Source organism: Oncorhynchus clarkii, chromosome 18, assembly GCF_045791955.1.
Source record: "Oncorhynchus clarkii lewisi isolate Uvic-CL-2024 chromosome 18, UVic_Ocla_1.0, whole genome shotgun sequence".
In the NCBI taxonomy this organism is placed as follows: Eukaryota; Metazoa; Chordata; class Actinopteri; order Salmoniformes; family Salmonidae; genus Oncorhynchus; species Oncorhynchus clarkii.
Window position 1 is genome coordinate 41,069,982 of NC_092164.1, and position 7,197 is coordinate 41,077,178.

The 7,197-nt window shown below is 42.3% G+C and overlaps 1 long non-coding RNA gene across 1 annotated transcript; it reads left to right on the forward strand.

Annotated features, from left to right (window-relative positions):
- LOC139372640 (uncharacterized) lies at positions 1-2,085 on the forward strand. Its single transcript, XR_011627472.1, has 3 exons — positions 1-247; positions 423-1,021; positions 1,292-2,085. It is a non-coding gene; the product is annotated as an uncharacterized lncRNA (long non-coding RNA).
- Positions 2,086-7,197: the final 5,112 nt, after the last annotated feature.

Genomic DNA, 7,197 nt, shown 5'->3' on the forward strand with positions numbered 1-7,197 from the left:
ACCATGCCTCAGGACTACCTGACATGATGACTCCTTGCTGTCCCCAGTCCACCTGGCCGTGCTGCTGCTCCAGTTTCAACTGTTCTGCCTGTGATTATTATTATTTGACCATGCTGGTAATTTATGAACATTTGAACATCTTGGCCATGTTCTGTTATAATCTCCACCCGGCACAGCCAGAAGAGGACTGGCCACCCCACATAGCCTGGTTCCTCTCTAGGTTTCTTCCAAGGTTTTGGCCTTTCTAGTGAGTTTTTCCATTGCCACCGTGCTTCTACACCTGTATTGCTTGCTGTTTGGGGTTTTAGGCTGGGTTTTCTGTACAGCACTTTGAGATATCAACTGATGTACGAAGGGCTATATAAATACATTTGATTTGATTTGATATTCATAATTACAAACTTATACTCTTATTTCCACAGCAGACATAGACCTCATCTTCAAAAAGTTGGTATGACAGGTGGACCACCCTCGACCACAAGGCTCTACAGAGGGTGGTGAAGACTGTACAGTCCATCACTGGGTGCCAGCTCCCAGCCCTACAGGACATCTACACCAGGCGGTGTCTGAGGAAGGACTGGAAGATCAACGAGGACTTCAGCTACCCCAGCCACGGCATGTTCTCTCCGCTTCCAGTACCAGGGAATACTGTCCCGGACCAACAGCTTCTACCTCCAGGCCAACTGTTGAAAAGCTGACCGTAGCTGTCCACCTGGGTGTACTGACTTTGTGGGTGTGATCAGGTGGGAATTATCTGACCCGATCAAGAGGAGAGGGTGTACCTTGCTGAAGGGCTGCAGAGGGAGATCCGTTTAGTGAGCATTATGTCACTGCATTGACTTCATTGGATAGGTCTGCTCTCCAAACCTAAAGAAAAGTGCCTCTCCAAAAGGCTCACATGATGGCTCATGTAGTCACCAGCTGACCATATGAAGATCGACGCCATACAAACACCACACCAAACAATTCATTGAACAGCAGCCATCATCTGGGGACCAGCAGTAAGCATCATCAACCAAAGGTGAGTTATTATCTGATGTTTTGTCTTACTCTGTACTTTGATTTGTTCTATATTTTCCGACTTAGATGTTCTTGAACTTTTGTTGCTGTGCTGCCATATTGTTTGCCCATGGCATTTTGTTAATTTAGGTTTAAGCCATTCAATATTGCTACTTAAGAGCACCCTTTTGAGTAGCGTTACATAGGAAATGTGTAACGATGAATTGGGCCAGGGTAATTGCAGTTTATTGTGGATTTGTTGATAACTGGCACTTGTTTCCTTTGTTCCTAGAACCATACTACATACTGACCTCTGCCAAAATAAAACGGATCACAGTGATCAAAGATAAGTCCTGAATCTGACAATCTGACAAGAGCCCTTTGGCGGCCACCACCATTCTCATTAATCCCAGCCATACAATCCTTTCAAATGTGTTGTGTTCTAGCCAAGGAATAACACACCTGATTCAACTTATGTTTTGGTTGAAGTCTATGATTAGTTGATTTGTTTAATCAGGTGTGTACTGGTTGGTAAGAACAAAAGTCCACATTGATCTCCGTGGATATGATTGGACACACCCTTGTTATGAGTGTTACTTTTATAATGAATAGTAATGATATGTTTATTTTAATAACTTTAGGGGAGATAATATCATTTTACATAAGAAATATCAGTTTAAGGTTTGAACATTTGGAAGTTAATTTAAACTGATTATTCAAGTGGTGGACTTATTTGGAACATCCATGGGCTTAAAGGGTACATTCAGTACCCATTAAGCCCAGTCTGGACTTTTCACATATTTTATCAAATATTTGTCTTAATATTTGCTCTTGTCATTCTGATTGTCTCCATCCCTTTCCAGGTGTCGCCCATATTCCCCATCATCCCCTGTGTATTTATACCTGTGTTCTCTGTTTGTCTGTTGCCAGTTCGTCTTGTCTGTCAAGTCAACCAGCGGTTTTGTGTCTCAGCTCCTGCTTTTCCCTGTCTCTCTTTTTCTCACCCTCCTGGTTTTGACCCTTGCCTGTCCTGACTCTGAGCCCGCCTGCCTGACCAGTCTGCCTGCCCCTGAGCCTGCCTGCCGTCCAGTACCGTTGCCCCACCCCGTCCAGTACCGTTGCCCCACCCCTGCCTGCCTTGACCTGTCTATTGCCTGCCCCTGTTGGATTATTTAACAATTGTTAATTCGACGTGGTCTACATCTGGGTCTCAACTTCATACCTGATAGTTAGAAATATCAACTTAGATTTTGTTGGGCTTAATAGGTACAATTACCCTAGCCTGTCAATTATGATGATTTAGTAACATGTTTATTTGCAGACAATTACCTTGCCAAATTATGCCTACATCGAGGCTACTCTTCTGCTAAAATAAAGTTATTGAAGACCAACTGTTTATTACCACATTGTAAATTAAAGTGATTTGGAATGCAGCAACGTGTGGAAGACCATTTTTTTTAGATGTTATAAAACAAAGCACTTTGCATACGTTTCTTTGGTTAAGATAACGACTTCCAAATAATAGGAAATGACTCTCCGTACCACATCAGACATTGTTTCTACAATGAAGTACAATATGCCACAGTAGACATACTGGCCTTGTAGTCCTGTAAGAAAATATGAAGGTTCACTATTGAGTGTTATCGCATTGTTCTACAAATAAATGGATCATCTCCACTCTCAACACAACATAGGAAATGTTGCTTTTCAATACCAGCCTAACCACGAACACCATTTTTTTTAAAAACACGATAATTTGTGCAACTTTAAATAACTTAATTAGAATAAATTATAATTTGATTCAAAATTCAACACAATCGCAATTGAATGTCAAATGTGTAGCCTACAGTTCAAGAATGTTTACTTTTCTCCTCTTGATAAGAAATTACCATGTTTTATTAGTACAAGTACAATTTTAGGCCCTTCACTCAAATGTGCTCCTTGTCACCTGGGGCCAAATGGCCCAAAACACAAGTCTATTTTAAGGGCTAGTCAGCCCTTGTTTAGGACAAAATGTATGTTTTGCAGACATGAGTGTAATATACTATAGTATTCACTGTAGTGTTTTTGTTGACTTTAATGTAGTGTTTTTGCATACACGACTAGTTACAATAGTTTTCACTATAAAGTTTTGCCAGACATGACTAGTATACTGTAATATTCCCTGTAGTGTTTTTGCAGACATAACTATTATTTACTGTAGTATATTGTAGTAACACCTGCCATCTAGGGTTGAGTTGAGTTTATTTGTATTTTTACAGGGACACTGCACATTAATCAACGTTTCAGTAAAAGTGCAGGTTTTAGCCAGCCAGCTAATTTTCAACCTCAGTCTCTGGGCAGGTCATTAAAAACAATTACAATAACAATACAGACAAACAATGAGCAGTGAGCACATGCCGAGCAGCATAGAACAAGCAACACGTAGCACGCAGACAGAGCAACAGCACAAAATGCAACAGTTTTTCCACACCTCACAAGCTACAGACAACATGAAAAGCGGCAATACACAGCTAGGGATTATGTTCACAAGTTTGATTGGCCTTTAGCCATGTCTTCATGTTTTTTGTGAAGGTGCAATGTGTGTTCCAGACATGGGAAGCTCTCACAGAGAAAGAAGATTAGGAAAAGCAAAGGGAACTATGCAGTCACCTCTCATGGCAGATCTTGTGGATCTGCTGCCATGGGTTTGGGTTTTCTATTTAACAAAAGTACTAAGTGGAGGGGGAGCTAGGCCATTTAGGATCTTGAATACAAGACATGCATCGATGTATTGCATAAGACTTTCCCAACTCAGGAACTCATGCTTTCTGGGGATGTAACTGAGGATGGCTATTGGGCTTCCTATCAATCACTTTGAGAGCCTGTTTGTAGACAGACTGAATGGGGTTTAATGTTGTACAGCAAGCTTGGGCCCAACTAATCAAGCAGTATCTTAATTGGGGGAGTATCATAGATTTGAAGTACAGTTTTTCTACCTCTGTAATCAAACAATTTCGTGTGAATCTGAAATTAGCTCAGTTGAATTTGGTTATTTGAGTTGCCCTTTTCACCTGCTTGTTAAAAGAGAGGTTGAAATCAAGTATGATGCCAAGGTACTGCAAATCGGATACCAGCTGGAGCTTCTCCCCTGACACATAGACATCTGGCTCAGTGGCATCAGTTGCCTTCTTTGTGAAGAACATGCAGACTGTTTTTTTCACATTGAGATGCCAACATGAGTCTCTGAGCCAGACCCAGACCCTGAACTTCAGACCCAGTACAGACAGAAGGCAGATCATTAATGTACAGGCTGAACAGGAGAGGCCCCAGTATTGACCTTTGGGACACGCCCACATCATAGCTGAGAGTGATTAAATCACTCTGACACACTGGGTTCTACCTTCGAGGTATGATTTCATCCATCTCAAGGCATCAGAGGAAAAGTTGAACTTGGAAAGTTTGGTGATGAGAACCTCATGGTTAACAGTATCAAAAGATTTCCTAAGGTCTAGAAATACAGCCCCAACAACTCCACCTTTGTCCATCTTGGACTTCACATTTTCCAGAAGAATAAAGTTAGCAATTTCTGTGGAGTGTTTTGTTCTGAAGCCAATCTGCATGGAGTGTAATGTGAAGGGGCTGTTGTTGAGGTGGGCAATCAGGTGCTCTGCTACACACTTTTCAGTAACCTTCGACACCACAGGTAGTATACTAATGGGACTGTAGTTACTCATGTCAGCAGGGTCACCTGATTTAAAGATGGCCGTTATTAGGGCCGACTTCCAGACCCTTGGAAACACCCCCTGACCAATAGATGTGTTGGTGACCTTAAGTAATTGGGCCAATGAGTGACTCTTTGTAGTTTTTAAGAAAGGTAGAGTCCAGCCCAAACACATCTTTGGCTTTAGAGTTCTTTAGTGAGCTAATCACCTTGTTCACCTCTGACTCAGAAACCTCCCTTATGATGAAGACAGGTTGAGTGTCATTCACTAGCACTGAGCCCAACAAACCAGTGGAGGGGTTCTGTGTCAGTACCTTGACAGAGTCCGCAAAGTAGGAATCGACTGCATCCTGTGTTATACTGTCTCTTTTTGCAGTGTTACTGTGATCTTTCCCTGTAACTTTTTTAGATTCTCCCTTTGCTTCACCAATTATATTGATAAAAACATTTGCCTTGGCCTGTCTGATTTCTTTCATCACCTTATTTCTCAGCATGGTAAACTGTCATGTTCTAATTTGGATTTTAGGGCTGTTTTTAGAGCATGATCTCATTCTTTCATCAGTATCCAGATTACTCCATTTAGCCATGGAAGAGTGCTCTTTCGGCCAGGTTTGGATTAGATTTTCTTCAGGAAGGCATTTATTGTAGTCTGGATTGTGTATAGAAAAACCTGACTATCAGCTTCCACATCTGTGTAGGACAAGAGATAATTCCAGTTAATTCCCTTAATTGCATTTCCAAAATAATTTAATTCACTGTCAGGTATTCTGAGCTGATCAGGCTTTCTTAACAGTAGTGTTCTTGGGAAGCTTTCTGGCTGTATGTGTCAGATTATGATCAGACAGCCCATATTGAATGATTTATTCACACTGGTTTATTACCGAACACCAAATCAATCTGTGTTTTAGAACAACAAGTCAACCTGGTCGGCTCTTTAACTAGCTGTGTAAGTGTAACATCCGTCCCCTCGCCCCTACCCGGGCGCGAACTAGGGACCCTCTGCACACATCAATCAACAAAAGTCACCCACGAAGCATCGTTACCCATCGCTCCACAAAAGCCGCGGCCCTTGCAGAGCAAGGGAAAACACTACTTCAAGGTCTCAAAGCGAGTGACGTCACCGATTGAAACGCTATTAGCGTGCACCACCACTAACTAGCTAGCCATTTCACATCCGTTACATAAGGTCAAAGGTATTAGTGCTCCCCGTTTGAGGGTTTTCTTACAAGACTTGTCTTCATAATTAGTGTTAAAATCTCCCATTAAGATGACATCTTTCCCAAAATCACATTCCCTAAGCATGTTATTAAACTGATCAAAAAGCACACTTTTGGTGGAAGGTGGTCTGTACATTCCGATAAGGGTAAAATACATTTGGGGAGACAGTGTAAAGTTCAGGCCAATACCTTCTAGTTCATTATCACATGACCAATCAATTTGTTTACATCAGATATGTTCTTTAATGTAAATCATCACACCCCCTCTTCTTCCTTCAGTCCTGTCTCTCCTGAAAACATTGTAGCCAGGCACAATCAAAGCAGCAGATGGAGAGGTTTTATGTCTCTGAGAGGCAGAGGAAGTGAAGGTTGGAGCCTGTGAGAATATGTTGAATTGTATCACTTTTTGGAATGGCACTGCGAATGTTCAAGTGCCCCCCTAGTAGTCTCTTGGGTTTAGCTCGCGGGTCCCAGATTACTCGAGAGTTATTGACGTATTGAAAAAAAGTTACATTTTCTGTGTTTAGGCCGTTTTGATTAGGGGCAGTTCAGTAGTGCAATTAACTATCCCTTCCGCTTGCACTGGATGCGGGGAACTAAGTAAAAACATGCGTGGGTATCGCGTATAGCGACTTGGATATGTTTGGAGTGCTAAATGTAATCTTGGACCCGGATGACTCGAGAGAAATCATGGGACATAGCGCTCACCCACTTCCGCGGTGATTAGAGGAAGCGGCCATCCACTGCTTTCAACTCCGGTGAGTATCGCTTACTCAGTGGTGTTCGGCCCAGGGTTGAGTTGCACATCCCCGGAGAGTAGTGAGTTTCCAATATATGTTGGACTTGTGCTTGTTACTCATAAGCGATTCAGTCGAATAGGGAGCGAGGTAGACTTGGCCATTATGCAGAACATTATGGTATGGTGTGTACTGTCCGCTCTCGTGGAACGGTGAACTAATGTGTTTGTCTGGGGTGGTGGCATTCCCGGACAGTAGATTGTCATCCCAGCAAGGACGCACTGAGATTATCGGTAGAGAAGCTACATCATTGACAATCGTGGCAATGTACTGAAGATAAAACGCATACTTGCACTTTAAATATTTGCATGAGTCACTTAGCTGGGGTCGGTGTACACCGGCTTTAGATAAAATAACAGCATCTTGAGGAGAAGCGGCACCTGCCACACCACCCTCCCGTCCGTCTGCTATTGATAGTTTCCAACAATCTCACAACTACCAGACTACGCCAGTTACTGTTTAATGAGGGGAACACCTCAAC